This window comes from Natator depressus, chromosome 11 (genome assembly GCF_965152275.1).
Source record: "Natator depressus isolate rNatDep1 chromosome 11, rNatDep2.hap1, whole genome shotgun sequence".
Lineage (NCBI taxonomy): Eukaryota > Metazoa > Chordata > Testudines > Cheloniidae > Natator > Natator depressus.
Genome location: NC_134244.1, coordinates 30,536,811 through 30,556,333, shown reverse-complemented (window position 1 = coordinate 30,556,333; position 19,523 = coordinate 30,536,811). Strand labels below are relative to the sequence as shown.

At 39.0% G+C, this 19,523-nt stretch overlaps 1 protein-coding gene across 2 annotated transcripts in view; it reads right to left on the bottom strand.

The window, feature by feature from the left end:
- Window positions 1-19,523, bottom strand: part of GPD2 (glycerol-3-phosphate dehydrogenase 2) — a 123,571-nt gene that overhangs the window by 43,753 nt on the left and 60,295 nt on the right. The window lies entirely within an intron of this gene.

The window sequence follows — 19,523 nt, the reverse complement described above, 5'->3', positions numbered from 1 at the left end:
CAAGAATGGAAATCAGAAAAGGGTAATTTTTAGGTCTTCTTGTTGATTCTTTACCATTAGATCAAGGAAACTATAGTCCATTACAAGCCATTTACCTGACAGCTATGACACTTGGAGCATCCAAGAATCCTGCATCACTCCGAGCCTAGGAAGGGCCATATCTTGACAATGCTCTCCCTCTCTCTGAATGATTTTTATAAAAGTTCCGTAGCACAATTGCATATGCAAAATGCATGTGTAACTGCGTGTCTAATTTAGATGAACACTTAGCAGAATTGCATACAGACTCTGGAGAACTGGGCATACAAATGACATATGGTCGGTCACCTGCATGCACAATTACATGATTCACATATGCAATTGTGGTCATTGTCATCCATCTTTAAACAAAAAAAATTGGGTCAACCTGTGGAATTCCTTGACCCATGAAGTCACTGTGAATGCATTTACAACTTTATTCCTTATGGCTAGTTCACCCCTCCTAGGCTCCTGCCAGACTCCTTACTTCAGGGTAAGATCCCAGGATTTACTCTCCCCCTGGACTTCCTCTGTGTTCTTGACTCTCTCCCTCCTTTCAGGGAGGGATTGCAGACTCCTTCCCCTGAAGCTTTTTCACTCTCAGCTTCCTGGCTTTACAGTGCTGTCCCAGCCTCTCCCCAGCTGGGCTTCACCCTAGTTAACCCCAGCCCTCCATCTAGCAGGTGATGCCAAGTGACCTAATTGCGTTAACCCTATCAGGGCTGGTGTGGGATGCACATCCCACAGCAGAGGGATATAATATGCATCTAAGCGTATGCTTTTGCAATAGAAGAAAGAATCCTTTAGACCTCAAAGAATTCAGGTAGAGAGATAAACAGTTCTAATCACCATTCCGTAGAGAGTGTTAGGAAAGGGATAATTTCTCGGTTTTGAACTTGGTCTGTTCACAGATCCAGCTATTCTGACAAATTCATCTTTGTAACAGATTCTGAAGTTTGATAAAAATCTCAAGTTATTAGTAATGATTGTAGCTAGATGATGTCTGCAAATTTAAATATGGCCCTGCTTCTTCTCTTTAGCTCAACCCTAAACCCCAAGAGCTTGATCTCTTCCTCCCGCTACTCAGCAACCTCCACAGAGGCATTTCAATTCCATTACTCACAGTGCCTATCAGTGTCCGAATTTTGGTTTTGCTAACTGATAGCTAGGGAACTACTATCCACTCATAAATAAATACTAGATTCATCACCACCCCTAGTAAATATTGCTCTGGAGAGAGCATAGCAAAAGCCACCTATGATAATTTAAGATTTTAAATCTGCACTGTATGTTATGAGGAAAAAACTTAAGGAATTTAAGAAGGCTGAGTTTATTCTCAGATAAGGAAAGATTAAGGGAATTAGGGAGGCTGGAACCATGTAAATGGGTCACATGGTTAAAAATGTCATAGTAAAAAATTAGGAAACAATGCACAGTGATTTTTTACGCAAAGTAATAAACACATGGAATAAACAGCAAAGTAGGAAGGACCACAGAGTTTTGAAAAAAATTTTTTTTACAAATCCTAAAACTATTTTTCCATCTCTAACCAGTTTTACTACCAAGTAAAGAAACTGAAGCTAAAGCAGTTGTACAATAAATAAGCTGCAACAGCCAGGCAAAAGGGAGATAAAGCATATTATGGAAGCATTAATTCAGAATTTCTATCTATTGAGGTACTTACAGATCTCCCAGCACTAACATCTAAGAACTTCATAAACCGCAAGGAATTTATCCACACAATGAAGAAAAGAGGTTGAGAGGAAGGAATTAGTATTACTTTTTGTTGTTGGTTTATAATTATGTTGTTTCCCACTTCTTTTGTATCAGCCTTCAGCTTGTCACAACAATCTTACTACAGTGTCAGTGTAAGTAAAAGCACAGCGTTAAAATAAAACTAAACATTGTCAGTGCCAGTTTGTGGAAACCATGCTAAAATGTCACAATGAAAAAATGTCACTGCAGATGTGTTGTGGCCATGCTGCAGTGTCAGAAAGAAATGTGAAAAGAAAAGGAGGACTTGTGGCACCTTAAAGACTAACAAATTTATTAGAGCATAAGCTTTCGTGAGCTACAGCTCACTTCATCAGATGCATTCAGTGGGAAATATAGTGGGGAGATTTTATATACACAGAGAACATGAAACAATGGGTGTTACCATACAGACTGTAACAAGAGTGATCAGGAAAGGTGAGCTATTACCAGCAGGAGAGCAGGGGTGGCGGGAGAACCTTTTGTAGTAATAATCAAGGTGGGCCATTTCCAGCAGTTGACAAGAACAGTAGGAGGGGAAATAAACAAGGGGAAATAGTTGTACTTTGTGTAATGACACATCCACTCCCAGTCTTTATTCAAGCCTAAGTTAATTGTATCCAGTTTGCAAATTAATTCCAATTCAGCAGTCTCTCGTTGGAGTCTGTTTTTGAAGTGTTTTTGTTGAAGAATTGCCACTTTTAGGTCTGTAATCGAGTGACCAGAGAGATTGAAGTTTTCTCTGACTGGTTTTTGATTATCATCATTCTTGGCATCTGATTTGTGTCCATTTATTCTTTTACGTAGACTGTCCGGTTTGGCCAATGTATGTGGCAGAGGGGCATTGCTGGCACATGATGGCATATATCACATTGGTAGATGCTCAGGTGAATGAGCCTCTGATAGTGTGGCTGATGTGATTAGGCCCTATGATGGTGTCCCCTGAATAGATATGTGGACACAGTTGGCAACGGGCTTTGTTGCAAGGATAGGGTCCTAGGTTAGTGGTTCTGTTGTGTGGTGTGTGGTTGCTGGTGAGTATTTGCTTCAGGTTGGGGGGCTGTCTGTAAGCAAGGACTGGCCTGTCTCCCAAGATCTGTGAGAGTGATCAGTCGTCCTTCAGGATAGGTTGTAGATCCTTGATGATGCATTGGAGAAGTTTTAGTTGGGGGCTGAAGGTGATGGCTAGTGGCGTTCTGTTATTTTCTTTGTTGGACCTGTCCTGTAGTAGGTAACTTCTGGGTACTCTGTAGCTCACAAAAGCTCATGCTCTAAAAAATTTGTTAGTCTCTAAGGTGCCACAAGTACTCCTTTTCTTTTTACGAATACAGATTAACAGGGCTGCTCCTCTGAAACCAGAAAGAAATGTGATGTCAATGCAGGTTATGATGTATCAATGCAGTGTAAGGGTTGACTGACTGATAGAGACAGTAGTGTCAGAAAGAAATGTGATGTCAATGCAAGTTATTACATATCAATGCAGTGTAAGGGTTGACTGACTGATATAGACAGTACCTGACTTTACATCTCAAGTTTGAGGCAAACTAACTGTGCATGGTCAGTAGCTATTTTTCAAATCCTAAGTCAACTGGAGACCAGTCAATAGTTTATGAACTATTGCTCACTTCATAGGATATAAAAGGAAATGATTTCCTGTTATGTGCCCTTGTCTAAACTAACCAGAGCTAGAGTTATGATCCAACAGTATAAAAACAGACAGATACTATATCAGAGATACACAGCAGATGTAAAGTCACTCTTCATGAGACAGAAGTGACCACATCACTCACTAGGGACATATAGTAGTTGCTAAATAAATAAATAAGAGTACCCCTATCACTAGTATAGAAAAGTAAAAATCCCTCAGTGGAGCTGTTGCACATTTGTTTGCTGTCTGTACAGAGCACCAACTACCAGGTCAGCTAGTTGCTTATTTATACATTTAAATACAAACTGCAAAGCACTGAGTGCCCTCAACTCTCAGTGGCGGTGAGTGAAGTCAATGAGGGTTGAAAATGCCCAATACTCACAGGTTCTGTCGGTCACTGACAAAAATAATCACCAGAGTAGGATCAAACATCCGCTGTATAAGTCTACAGCATCCACATCACTTGATAAAGAAAGAACATCTTAGCAAATAAAGTAAGGCTGTCCAGCGATTTTTAAAATTGCAATTAATCGTCAAAATTAAAAAATAGTCATGATTAATCGCAGCTTTAATCACACTGTTAAACAATAGAAGAATACCAATTTAAATTCAGCATAGAAGCATGTCCTCTGGAATGGTGGTTGAAGCATGAAGGAGCATACAAATGTTTAGCATCTCTGGCATGTAAATACCTTACAATGACGACTACAACAGTGCCATGAATGCCTGTTCTCAATTTCAGGTGACATTGTAAGTAAAGGCAACATTATCTCCCATAAATGTAAACACAAGGAGAAAGACAGGCATCATTATTTTCTCCATAAGGAGAAAAGCAGGCAGCATTATCTCCCATAAATGTAAACAAACTTGTTTGTCTTGGCAATTGCCTGAACAAGAAGTAGGACTGAGTGGACTTGTAGGCTCTAAAATTTTACATTGCACTCAAAAAACAGTTATGTAAAAAAAATAATTCTACATTTGTAAGTTGCGCTTTCACGATAACGATATTGCACAAGAATCAGACAAAGAATGGGAGAGGTGTTGGTCAGAGAATGTATAGACAGACACTGAACTCTACTTTTATTTGAAATTAGAGTAAACGTTAACTGTCTTGATTCTGTACGGTACCATGTGCCAGCAAATCCACTGCTCAGCACCCTAAAGGAGCAGGCCCAAAGAGACAGCCACTTGGTACAAGAAAAGACATGAATACTTAACACTAGTTCCATGTATGTATGGGAATGGGCCATCCATTTTAATTGATGCAAATGGCATGTTCTAGGCCCCAGTCCTGTACTCTGCAGTGTATAGACAGACTCCTACACTTTAGTTTGCACTGCTTACTATCAACCTAGAAGGCAGCTGGCAGTGTAATCAAGTAGGTAAACTGGCCTTCATTTTATTCATATTTATTAAAAAGTAAATACCCAAACAGCTTTAAAAGTTCATATATAAAACACAGTATGGTGGGGAAAGGCATAACAGATTTTCCCTAGCCATATATATTATCATATCTACAGTATGGAACAATGTACATATTAACTAATGGCTTACCATTAAGTTCACATAAAATATACACATATAAATTACAACAAAATTACATGCTTCACTGGAGTCTTTCCTCTAAACGCCATGACACGCTGGGGAATACTAAGATGTTTGTGGCGTAATGTGCAAATAATGTCATTTCGCTCGAGAATAATCTTATATCTTTTAGGTAACATGAGATGTGAAGAATTAATCCCCATTCACTTCTTGTTAAGAGAGACAAAAATCATCCTTTGGTTATAGGAATGTTTTTTAAAAATAAAAGCATAGAATTTGCTAGAATATTCATCATTTCCAATCTTAAACTCACAGCATACAAACAGATGAATCCAGCAAGTCAGAGAGCAAAGCCAATTTAATCTGTGGCTCCCCTGAGGTAAATGTAGTTCACAGTCCTGCCCCCACCCCAACCTCAGCCATAATCCCTGGTTCCTGGAGGTAAAAAAGCACTGAAGTGAGGAAAATTCTGCAGCAGGATATAATGATCCAAAATGACAGGGACAATAATGACAATGAATTTCATGTCTCCCAGTCATGAGCTGGGGATGCTTGACTGGGCTGACTTATACAATTAAATTGTTACAGGTACAGCAGGAGATGCAGTTATCAGCTGCATGCTTTTGGGAACGATGCCTCCAGCAAAAGAAGAGCTATGGAATGCACAGTCTCTTTTGTTGTGAACAAACTATTACTCCTATAGGTATGCTTATAAAGTTGTACCCTTTGACAGAGGAAAAACTGGGTTAAAGACACAAGTCATTTTAGGGTATTTATTTTTATCCATTTTGAAAGTAAAAACTTTTTGATGGATAAAATACCATCTGATTCAAAGGGCTTTGTGCTAAAAGCACTACAAGTAAACAGAACCTACAGATTTCATTAATTTAAGAAATAAGAAGCACTGTTCATAATACCAAGGCTTATGATTCCTCCGTCTCCCCCACTACTACTTATACCAAATCAGAGTATTAAGAACTCTTAAATGAAAGAGAAAATTGAGATTGAAACTACAGAAACAGCCAAGTCAATGCTTATATTTCATTTCCCATATATTCCACAAGAGGCAGCCAATCATGCCTTTACAATCCTCCTCACAGCAGATAACTGGTTTTCTTTCTGAGGTCCCTCATATACGACCCATAAGATTTTCTTTTAAATAAAATCAGTCAAAACATTTTCTGCATATCCTAGCTGCTTTTAAACACCCATAATGGTTTGCTAGCAGTTCTTGTGGGGCTGAGCATTAGAAGCTACTTTCACAGTCTTCCATTTTCAAGTTAAAACTCTACTAACATGAAGATGTGTAGCAACAGACTTCATATCTATAAAACCTTTCTAGTGACAAATTGTCAAACCATTTTAATTTTCAAGGGAGAGAAAAATTTGGAATAAGGATTTAACTGTCTGTGCCTACATTTGGGCAATGCCCCTATTACACATGTTAATATTCTCAAAATACTAATTTAATAAATATGAACTATAAAGCTGTAACATTTCCTAATTCAGCACTTACTCTAATACGAGGAAAAAGAGCTGTAGGAGCTTAAAAAGAAAAAAAGCGTTTATTCAGTTTTTGACAGCTTAATGAACGCTCTACTCCTTTGCATTTATTTTCTCTCTTTTCTTTTTTTTTCTTTTTTTTTTTTTTTTTAAATGGGAAGAATTTCTCATGGGGTTTACAGTAAACAAGGAATGCTCAGTCCTCAACCAAAGAGCCTCCTTTCCACCTTTCTTTAAACAACTTTTTTGTTCAAAGATATAGAATTTTAGTTAACATACTTTGGAAAAAAATACGCACCAAAATCCTGGAGAATGCAGAATTATGAAATGGAGAGCCTTTCCTGGAATCTAACTGAACTGGAGATTTTGCAAAGCAAAGTGAAAATGTGAATTTCATTAGAAAATCAGATTTTTTTTCATGTGTCAAAAAAAAAAAAATCAAGAAAATACTGTATGAGATCATGCAAATGATTCTACAGTTCTACTTTCTGTCTTTAAGATATATAAATAGATTCCAGTAAGAAACGGTAATTAACACAACTATTCCATTTTAAATTCATGACTTACTAAAGAACCTAGAAATACATTTCCTTATACACTTAAAAGTTCATCTTGGAGGGAGAATATGTACATACCCAAAAAACTCTATAGCACCCAGAGATATGAAATAATGCATCTTAAAAGAGAACTCTGCCACTTAGAATTAGCCAGCATTTTCTGTGCCTGTTTAAAATTGTAATAATCTTGACTGTTGGAGCTCTGCTTTAAAATGTTTCCTATTTTCCTAGCCCCCAACATAATGTACATATAATTCAAATGGAGATTAATTCTTCCATTAAAAATGCTTTAAAATAATTCTCTCTATGATCTTGAGCTCTCCGCTTTAGCGTCTTCATAGTGCCTCTTTTCCAATTTTCCTTGAGCTACATAAATGAAACTGACAGATCACTGCTCAGATAGCAGCCACATTTTTCCCCCAAAATGTTGCCTTTTTGCTACTCAGGAGTATCCGAATACCAACAAATGCTAAATGAAGTCTGACATGTACCCCTAAGAAACAAACTTGTAAGTTGTGGCTTCAAAGGAAACCTTGAATAAATAGGACACATTGTGTACACCCAGGCTAACATCCAACATATGCTATAGTTTCCTGATGCTGAGACAGAGCAAGAATAGCCCCTGGTAAAGTCTGATTTGCCATTGCTGGTACTTCCAACATTTATAATGTACCATCCATTTTTGCCTGTATAAACAATTTTAAAATATAATTAAGAGGGCTGAAGCAACAATATTTCAGAAAGCTATACAGTAGGATATAATCATGATTGTTTGATAAGTTACTGGTTAGATCAGCAATTAGGAAAGAAAAAAAAACAGGAATAGCACTGCTGATCCCCTTCTGATAAAAACCAAATACCAATGCAAAAATAGTAAATAACTGTGTAAATGGTTTTATCAAGTCAGAAAATAATCTACACAGTGGGTATATTAAAAGTGTTCTTTTGGGGGGCTTGGGTCAACACTACAACTCTAGGGGGGAGACCTCTGCTGTTAAACACTACTCACTGCAGCCTGTAGGTGCAACTAAGGGTACAGATGCACAAAAACCTGTGACAGAGGGAAAAAGAAGAAGGCAAGAAACATTATGAAATTGCATTTAATTGTTAACATAAAACTACTTACGACACTCCTTTCTATATAAGCTTCTCCCCCCCAACCTATTTTGAGCTTTAAGTGTCAATGCCATTATCTAATGCTAAGTTCCTTAAAGGTGAACTGCAAGTAGTTCATGCCATCATTTTGCTTCTTTATGATGTATAAAGAACTGAAAGGTTGTGTGTGTTGCTTGTTCTCCCCCTCCCTCCCTTCAAGATTCAGGGCTTGTCTAGGTTAGGATGCAAGGTGCATTTCCAAAAATGCATTAGCTAACATGTTTTAAAACTAGTACCAACAGTACAAGTTAACTGGACAAGATGAACTGTAGGGCAGAGCCTAGGGCTCACCTCCGTCAGCTAACAAGTGTTAAAATATAACTTGCCCTAATCTACACTTGGACTGAAATCCTGGCCCTATTGAAAACTGAGAGCTTTCCCATCAACATCAGTAGGGCCAGATTGTACCTTACATTTTTAAAGTGCAAGTTAATGGGTTTGTTAACACTTAAAAAGAAAAACGTTTTCTTGAAATCCAGACATACCCTCTGATAGTTCAAGTGTGTATTATGAGCTTTCAGAATTCTTCACTGAAGGGATGAGATAAAGAATCTTTAAAAGCCAGCTTTTTTCCTTCCAACTGTTCATAGGCAATGGAATTAAAAATGGAAAGAGCTTTAAATGGTCTGAATAGAAAGAGGGTCACCGTCAATCAGGTTTCACTTGCTCAGTACACATGCAAGATCTCTAGGTATACGAGCTCTCCAGTTGTCCAGGGAAATCAGGATAGGCCAGACCTGAATTTCTAACGTTAAAAACATGCAGAAAAAAGTTGAAAACATTTCTGGCCCTTTTACATAACTTACAGAAGCAAAAAAGGGTACAAATCAAATTTTGCTCTTTGAATGGGAAGGCATCAGGCCTATCAGTAAAGTATCACTCAGTATCCGATTTTGTGCTGTATCTTGGCAAGAAAAAAAATAAGAATTTTCCACCAAAAATCTGTATTAACCCTTGCTGTTTACTTTGACATCACACGGCAATGAATCTAAAGTCGCATTTCTGCAAGAAAACCTTAAATTAGCCTTTGTGAGTGTCTTGTAAATGCATCTCTGTCGCAATAGCTAGGACTTATTTTAAATTGTTCCGATTATCATTTTGCCATAAAATATCAAACTGCGTAGTCAGAACTAAGCTTTAAATAGATTACAAATAGGTTTCCAGTTAATTACAGTCTTTAAGAATATTACTTTTAAGTAACACTATAAAAATTAGAGTTTACTCTATTTTTTTTTTTTAATACCTAGCAGTAGAGTATCTTAAAATATTTTAAAGCAGCAAAATGGTTACTAAGAATGAACTAAAACCAACCAATTAGTTTTTCAAGTTGAAAGTTGCTGTTGCACTTTAAAAATTTTTACAGTAGCTCTGGCTACAGATCATCCAAAGAAACTTTCAAAAATCTATTTGTCAATATAAAACTTAAGACTGCAGGCTACCGGGATTTTTTTTAATTCTTTTAACAATTTTCTTTTAAAAGGGAAAAAAATGCAGATCTCACAGTCTTAAGTCCCAACAGGATATTTTGTTAAATGAAATCTTTGTAGAGTGGGCCATCTGTAATAAAGTTTATTATTAAAAACCAAGTAGACTAAGGGGAAGAAGTATATGCAAAAGTATAAAAGTACTGTACCATCAAGAGAAAACTAAGTGTCCACTGTTAAAATCCATATCATGACATTTCATGTAGACAGGTTAATTTTTGCTATTAGGCTTTGGGGACTTAAGTCTTGATACTGCAATGAGATCCATGGAAGGCTCTGCTGGTGTGAATCTCATTGCAGGTTCAGGGCCCTAGTTAGTTAAGATAATAACAGACCTGAATTCAACACCACAAGATAACTCACACTAGCAACTGCCACAACCTTTATTTTAGCAAACAATGAATCAAGAGTAATGCTAACCATTTGTACAGTTTTTAAAAATCCATATGACTTTCAGTCATTCTGAATTACTATAGTGAAATATAAAATCCAAGTATCCTACGTAAAACAGAAGGGTTATATTTTAAACAGTGACACCCATATTACAGACTAGATTGAACCTTTGTTCAACGTCCTAAGTATGGAGTGGCTCATAGCTGTGCCCTCCACTCGCGCCTGCAGCAGATGCCCCACCAAAGAATTGTGACTCTCAGAATCAATTTCTCATCTTTTCCTCTTGGGATGAAAGGAGTAACTTGCAATTAGCCAATTACATCCCTGTGTGTCCATTCCTCATCCATTTTCTCACAAGGCAATGACCCCACAGACCCTGGTGTCCCTCTGTGCCCACATTTGTTGGTGGAAGTTGAGGTTGGGGGTTGGCTTATGCCCCCTTCTCCTTTACACAGTTTTATCACTGCAAGTGACAGTCTTTCCCTAAGTGAGCTAAATACCAGCCATTATACTGAAATAGAATAATCCTACCCATCAGCAGGGAATTTATGAGTGACGGTTGGTGGGCACTCAGAGCACTTTGTTTTATACCCATATTGTTCCATCTGGCTTTTTTGAGCACTGGTTATTTTAATTCTGGTTAAACGTGCCAAAATACTATATGATGAGTACCTAATAATAAACTGACAAATGAGAGTACAAGGACTCTGTACAATTACTGATTTGTAATTTCACAGTAAGGTGTACTGTGAGTTATAATCTGCAATCCCTTCACTCCAATGCAGTATTGCCCTTAGAACTCGTCAGTCATATGCCCACAACAAACACTGCCTTAATACTATTGAACTGATGGAGAAATTCCTCGGCAATACAGCTGCTGATAGTCCTTAAAAGGACAAACCCCTCTATCTGCTAGTTCTTAAAATGAGATAATAGAAAAACTAAAATTCAAGTTCTCTTCTTTCCACAGTTTCATATTACTCCTGATTATGAAGATATATATACATACTAGCTGGTCCCACTCAAGAGGGACAACCTCTAATTATCCTTATGCTTGTTATTTTTCCACAATATGCCTCCTAAATGCTCTCTGTACCTAATGTATTTCAATTGAGTTAGGAGATATATCCCTATTTTTCCTTTCCAAATGTCCCTATTGATAAGCATTAACTAGTTTAATTCTAAAAAAAGGGAAAAAAACCTTTATAGTCAAATATTGTCTGATGAACTTTCAGGTTGCTGGATAAAAGAAAAACTATCTTCAGGTAAAAAAATTAATTACACATCCACCACAATTGGCAAATAAGTATTCAGGATATTTCTTCTGAAGATGGTATCTCCATCCCTGCAAGGGATGTGTAGTTTCTTCACAACTGCTCTGCATACATCTTGATATCATGAGACTGCCAGACTACCCATGAGGGTTAAGAAAATCTTTCCATAAAGCACTCTTACTGCTAACAGAAAAAGAATTGTTTCAATTTATATAATCACCCAATAAAATCTACAACGAAAGAACATTCAGGGTCTGATGTAAAGAAGGAAATTCACAGATAAGACTGTCCTTTAGCATGTAGGCATGACGGGGTGCACCTAGAAAGTAGTTAAGTGGACACCCTGCTGTGTCTAGATGTTGAAGTACAATTCGAGCTGTGAATTTCCTGGCTTTTAAGATTTTTGCATGACTCACAACAGTCTTTTTATTTCAGAGTAGCAGCCGTGTTAGTCTGTATCTGCAAAAAAGAAAAGGAGTCCTTGTGGCACCTAGAGACTAACAAATTTATTTGAGCAAAAGCTTGTGAGCTACAGCTCATTTCATCAGAAAATACAGTGGGGAGATTTTATATACACAGAGAACATGAAACAATGGGTGTTACCATACACACTGTAACCAGAGTGAACAGGTAAGGTGAGCTATTACCAGCAGGAGAGAAAAAAAAAAAACCTTTTGTAGTGATAATCAAGGTGGGCCATTTCCAGCAGTTGACAAGAACGTGTGAGGAACAGTAGGGGGGGCAAAATAAACATGGGGAAATAGTTTTACTTTGTGTAAGGACACATCCACTCCCAATCTTTATTCAAGCCTAAGTAAATGGTGTCCAGTTTGCAAATTCATTCCAATTCAGCAGTCTCTCGTTGGAGTCTGTTTTTGAAGTTTTTTTTGTTGAAGAATTGCCACTTTCAGGTTTCTAATCGAGTGACCAGAGAGATTGAAGTGTTCTCCGACTGGTTTTTGAATGTTATCATTCTTGGCATCTGATTTGTGTCCATTTATTTCTTTTACGTAGAGACTGTCCAGTTTGACCAATGTACATGGCAGAGGGGCATTGCTGTCACATGATGGCATATATCACATTGGTAGATGCTCAGGTGAATGAGCCTCTGATAGTGTGGCTGATGTGATTAGGCCCTATGATGGTGTCCCCTGAATAGATATGTGGACACAGTTGGCAACGGGCTTTGTTGCAAGGATAGGGTCCTGGGTTAGTGGTTCTGTTGTGTGGTGTGTGGTTGCTGGTGAGTATTTGCTTCAGGTTGGGGGGCTGTCTGTAAGCAAGGACTGGCCAGTCTCCCAAGATCTGTGAGAGTGATCGGTCGTCCTTCAGGATAGGTTGTAGATCCTTGATGATGCTAGGATCAACGGCTAGTGGCGTTATTTTCTTTGTTGGGCCTGTCCTGTAGTAGGTAACTTCTGGGTACTCTTCTGGCTCTGTCAATCTGTTTCTTCACTTCAGCAGGTGGGTATTGTAGTTGTAAGAACACTGCCGTGCCCCACAGTATGCAGTGCCACTGATTTGAAGGTATACATTGTCCCCAAATGTGAAATAGTTATGGGTGAGGACAAAGTCACAAAGTTCAGCCACCAAGTTTGCTGTGACATTATCAGGGATACTGTTCCTGACAGCTTGTAGTCCATCTTTGTGTGGAATGTTGGTATAGAGGGCTTCTACATCCATAGTGGCCAGGATGGTGTTTTCAGGAAGATCACCGATGGATTGTAGTTTCCTCAGGAAGTCAGTGGTGTCTCGAAAATAGCTGGGAGTGCTGGTAGCATAGGGCCTGAGGAGGGAGTCTACACAGCCAGACAATCCTGCTGTCAGGGTGCCAATGCCTGAGATGATAGGACGTCCAGGATTTCCAGGTTTATGAATCTTGGGTAGCAGATAGAATACTCCTGGTCGGGGTTCCAGGGCTGTGTCTGTGCGGATTTGTTCTTGTGCTTTTTCAGGGCGTTTCTTGAGCAGATGGTGTAGTTTCTCTTGTTTCAGAGTAACAGCCGTGTTAGTCTGTATTTGTAAAAAGAAAAAAGAAAAGGAGTACTTGTGGCACCTTAGAGACTAACCAGTTTATTTGAGCATGAGCTTTCGTGAGCTACAGCTCACTTCATCGGATGTGAGCTGTAGCTCACGAAAGCTCATGCTCAAATAAACTGGTTAGTCTCTAAGGTGCCACAAGTACTCCTTTTCTTTTTAGTTTCTCTTGGTAACACTCAGTGGGATCAGAGGGTAATGGCTTGCAGAATGTGGTGTTGGAGAGCTGCCTAGCAGCCTCTTGTTCATATTCCGACCTATTCATGATGACTACAGCACCTCCTTTTTGATTATGATGTCAGAGTTGTTTCTGAGGCTGTGGATGGCATTGTGTTCTGCATGGCTGAGGTTGTGGGGCAAGTGATGCTGCTTTTCCACAATTTCAGCCCGTGCACGTCGGCGGAAGCACTCTATGTAGAAGTCCAGTCTGCTGTTTTGACCTTCAGGAGGAGTCCACCCAGAATCCTTCTTTTTGTAGTCTTGGTAGGAAGGTCTCTGTGGGTTAGTATGCTGGTCAGAGGTGTGTTGGAAATATTCCTTGAGTCGGAGACGTCGAAAATAGGATTCTAGGTCACCACAGAACTGTATCATGTTCGTGGGGGTGGAGGGGCAGAAGGAGAGGCCCTGAGATAGGACAGATTCTTCTGCTGGGCTAAGAGTATAGTTGGATAGATTAACAATATTGCTGGGTGGGTTAAGGGAACTACTGTTGTGGCCCCTTGTGGCATGTAGTAGTTTAGATAGTTTAGTGTCCTTTTTCTTTTGTAGAGAAGCAAAGTGTGTGTTGTAAATGGCTTGTCTAGTTTTTGTAAAGTCCAGCCACGAGGAAGTGTGTGTGGAAGGTTGATTTTTTATGAGAGTATCCAGTTTTGAGAGCTCATTCTTAATCTTTCCCTGTTTGCTGTAGAGGATGTTGATCAGGTGGTTCCGCAGTTTCTTTGAGAGTGTGTGGCACAATCTGTCAGCATAGTCTGTGTGGTATGTAGATTGTAATGGAGTTTTTACCTTCAGTCCTTTTGGTATGATGTCCATCTGTTTGCATTTGAAAAGGAAGATGATGTCTGTCTGCATCTGTACGAATTTTTTCATGAAGTTTATAGATTTCCACTCCATACAGCTAAATTCAACTGCACATCTACCAATGTGATATATGCCATCATGTGCCAGCAGTGCCCCTCTGCCATGTACATTGGCCAAACTGGACAGTCTCTACATAAAAGAATAAATGGACACAAATCAGACGTCTAGAATTATAACATTCAAAAACCAGTCGGAGAACACTTCAATCTCTCTGGTCACTCGATTAGAGACCTAAAAGTGACAATTCTTCAACAAAAAACTTCAAAACCAGACTCCAACGAGAGACTGCTGAATTGGAATGAATTTGCAAACTGGACACCATTTACTTAGGCTTGAATAAAGACTGGGAGTGGATGTGTCCTTACACAAAGTAAAACTATTTCCCCATGTTTATTTTGCCCCCCTACTGTTCCTCACACGTTCTTGTCAACTGCTGGAAATGGCCCACCTTGATTATCACTACAAAAGGTTTTTTTTTTTTTCCCTCTCCTGCTGGTAATAGCTCACCTTACCTGTTCACTCTGGTTACAGTGTGTATGGTTACACCCATTGTTTCATATTCTCTGTGTATATAAAATCTCCCCACTGTATTTTCCACTGCATGCATCCGATAAAGTAAGCTGTAGCTCACGAAAGTTTATGCTCAAATAAATTTGTTAGTCTTTTTATTGCAATTTTTGCTGTGCATGATTTTTTAAAAAATTTGAATACTGTTTGGTTTACATTAAACTTAATGTACATGTAATTACATATTATGCTGGACACAGATGCAACTCAGAATGCCTTGAAGACACATTCAAGTAAAGTTAGGATGTGCTGAGATATAGAGGTTTCAGCAAAACTCAAGGCACCCACAATTAACAAAAAAGAAGCTAACTTTCTGGAATCTAGGTAATTCCTAGGCAGTTAAAGCCAAGGAAATTACTAATGTCTAGGAGGTTTATTAATTTTACTATGGAATTTCCTTACTTAGCTGTGAAATTTGGCAAGTGAAAGAAACCTTCTGTTAAGGAGTTCTTTACTTGGGAGTTCTGCTGTGGCATCTGCATCTCCAGGGTGGCCATCTTCAGTGGCTGAGGGGATGACCAAAGCCACTGTAAAGCTGGCAATATGAAGATCTGGTGGAGCATGGGCTTTCTGATTCACGTGGTGACGGACATAGAGATACAGGACTCATATGTGAACTGGAGAGATCATGCTCCCAAAGAAAACACTTTCACCAAGTCTCATTTCAATTAGTGGACAATTTGGAACATCCTGGATGCCTTCACTTGGAACCAGAATCCTATTTTTCTTGCTATAAAAAAAGCTTTTTCCTCTATAAAGTAGATCAGCTTCAGACCTGTCTGTCAGCATTTCTATGGACAGATTCATGTCGAGAGGGAACAAACACAATCTCTTCTCTGGAAAAGTTTAAGCCAGCACCAGTTTCTGAGGTTCCAAAGGCGCTATGGGTGTTTGCACTATGACCTGCATGTTGGACCCATACACCTCATCATTCATTAAATCAAGTGAGGAGGTTTGAGTGTTTTTTCATCGAAATTCTTAACACCCTGCAGTTGAAGATTAATTCAGACAAAATGGGGATGACTGAAGTGGAGTGAGGAATGCCCTTGAACGCATAGCAGAGGTGGTTCCTGCCCCCACAGTGGAGGGGGTTTGTCCAAGATTGTCTCAGACTGGGGGAACTTTTGGAACCCTGACCATCCTAGGAGTCGCAGGTGACAGTATCTTCATATTAGTAAGGCCACTGACAGTTTCATGTGACAGTCTCATATGCATACTACTCTAGATGAAACTACTATAAGGTGGGTGCTCAACTGGACTATAGAGTACTTCCCAATGGTTCGCTGTCACACCGGGAGGGCATATCCAGAGAGGTCCTGCAAGGGTCAGTTCTCGGTCCAGTTCTATTCAATATTTTTCATTAATGCTGTGGTGCCCAAACTTTTCCTGTCATGCCCCCCCCACCAGTAATGTAATCTGTCCATGCTCCTACTTCATTACTGCACAATTTGCTCAGCAGAGGAGTTGGACGCAGAGCTGCAGGCACTCCCTCCCTGCCGCCCACCGCAAGAGCCGCCCCCACCAAATGTTCCTACAGTTTGTGGACCATTGCATTAATGACTTGGACAGGTGAGTGGAGAGTAGCTTATAAAATTTGCAGATGACACCAAGCTGAGAGGGGTAGCAAGAACTTTGAAAGGCAGGATTAGAATTCAAAACAATCTTGACAAATTGGAGAATTGTTCTAAATTCAACAAGATGAAATTCACTAAAGAAAAATTCAAAATACTTCACTTAGGAAGCTAAAAATCAAATGCACAACTACAAAATGGGGAATAACTGTTTAGATAGCAGTACTGAAGAAAAGGCCCTGAGGGGTATAGCAAAACACAAATTGAATATGAGTCAGCGTGATGCAGTAGTGAAAAAGAAAAACATCATTCTGAGGAACAACAGGATGTAATGTAAGACACAGGAAGTAGCTGTTCCACTCTACTGCGCACTGGTGAGGCCTCAGCTGGAGTACTATGTCCAATTCTGGGCACCTCGCTTTCAGAAAGATGTGGACAAGTTGGAGAGAATCCAGGGGAGAGCAACAAAAATGATAAAAGTTTAGAAAACCTGACCTATGAGGAAAGGTTAAAAAACCTAGACATGTTTAGTCTTGAGAAAAAGGCGACTATAGGGGGATGTAAAAACAGTCTTCAACTATGTTAAGGGCTGTTACAAAAAGGACAGTGATCAATTGTTCTCAATGTTCACTGATGGTAGGATAAGAACTAATGGACTTAATCCGCAGGAAAAGAGATTTAGGTTACATATTAGGAAAAACTTTCTAATTATAAAGATAGTTAAGCATGGACAAAGGCTTCCAAAAGAGTTTGTTGAATCCCCATCATTAGACATTTTTATTGTGTTAAATAAACTCCTATTAGGGATGGTATAGGTTTATTTGCACCTGCCTCAGCACACCAGGGATTTGGGGGGAGCTGGACTTGAGGACTTCACAGTCCCCTCCAGTTCCACATTTCTATAAGTACGTACATTTTTCATTCATTGGTTGGTAAAGCAATAGAGACAACACTTTTTGGACTTGTACCTCCCCAAAATTATCTTTGCCTTTGGAACTTTGACTTGGTTATTGCAATGACTTATGTAAGTGGCTTGAAGACCAACAAGCAGCTACAACTCATGCATAATGCAGCTGTCCTCCTGCATGGCACAGTCAGCCAAAAAGCAATACATCACACCACTTCCTCCTGGGAGATGCAACTCATGGTGATGACTGATACATAAAACTCTACATGGCTTCTCTTAGCTACCTTCGAGGCTGCTGTGGTAATACACAGGAAGAGAGGAAGCCGAATACAGCTGGACTGATCAAGCCAGTAGTCTTTTGACTAGAGGGCTGGTGGAAGAATGTACTTAGGGTTCTTGGCTTAGGAATTCCCTTCTCTTACTAGTCTGACAGGTCTTAAAGGTTGTTTACATTCATGGTGTGCTACAAGGCCTCTCCCTTTTCCTGGGCCTTTCCTGAATACAGATAGCAGGTGACATTTTGGGTGCAGGGTGGAAGACATTTTGTTTTTTAAACTTTGGGCTAGATTGTGCAACCCTGACTCATGTTGATGAGGACTTACTCATGTGAGTAATCCTACTGAAATCAGTGAGATTACGTGCATGAATACAAACTCCCCAGCATGAGCCAGGGTTGCACAATCGATGTTTTTGTGTTCGAAAAGCCATACGAGTTGCTAAATATTGTACATGCCCCTAGGGACTTAGCATGGACGTACTTTATAAAAATGAAATAAAAACCCCCAAATCATTCTGGTACCATCAACATGAATGTTAATATCAACAATTTGAACACACAGAAGTTGCTGCTACTGCATATTTTCCATTTTTAAAAAGCAGAGTAACCCTTCCATTTATATTTTTCAAACAAGTAATCTGTGCACTTTAGACCTTTAAACTGCAAAACTTCAATTTTTAAAAAATATTAGACTTGCAAAAAAGCACTTTAATCTTCTCCTTCTACAACTCAGTCACTCATTTTGTTGAAATGATACATACATTAACACTCAAAACTGTATTCTGTGCAATAGATGACATTTGTGCCAAGTTTCAGCCCTAAGGTATTTTTTCCTATAGATTTATAACCCCTTGAATACAGAGGTTTCCAGTGGAAACCGCCCCAGCCCCAGAGCTGCTTGTGCTATTTGAATATATTTGCAATGTAAGTTCTCTCCATAGATCGAACAATTTAAATAGCCGAGGGTGGTGCAAGCAAAAAGCGATTGATGGACCAAACTCAACTCAAAAATGAGAACAACAAAAGGGAAGTCAGATTATCAAGACAGGTGTGAACTATTTTTTTTAATGTAAAATACCATGTAGTGAGCCATTTAAGATCATCAACAACATCTGTTTCTTGACATGGACTATTTTGGTAAACATGTTCACAGATCCTACAGTTTTCCTGAGGAAACTAAAGAGGGTCTTGGCTTCAGAACATCTCTGAACAATTAGTCCTCAAGTAAACACAGGATTCAGATGCTTAATAAAATTTGGCATATTATCTGATTAGGAAATATTTGTTTGAGGCTTATGAGGGGTTAGCTTGTACAGAGCACTTCAAATACCACATTTGTATAGACTGTTTTACACTGATCCAACACAAAAGGAGCTTCTCTAGTATTACACAACTATGCATGGCTGCAGAAGTCACTGGAACTTCCTATAGGGAATCACCAGACCATGAAGATCCTATGACATATTTTGCTGCATCTACTGGCTGACAGACCAGAACAGATTCTCTCTCCTACATTCAGGATGGTAAATAGGAAGGCCAGAACTAAACCAATCAGATGTGTGAGCCAATTAAATGGATTTAGTTATACATCTAAATTTAGACAACGGAAATTATGCAAGATAGATTCCCTCAAGACACACTTTCTATAAAAATACTTTATGTAAGTACATCAAATTAGTTATATATTTTTGTTTTACTTTAAATACATCAACCATAAAGACGGATTAGAAAGGTAAACATAGAAACAAAACATAC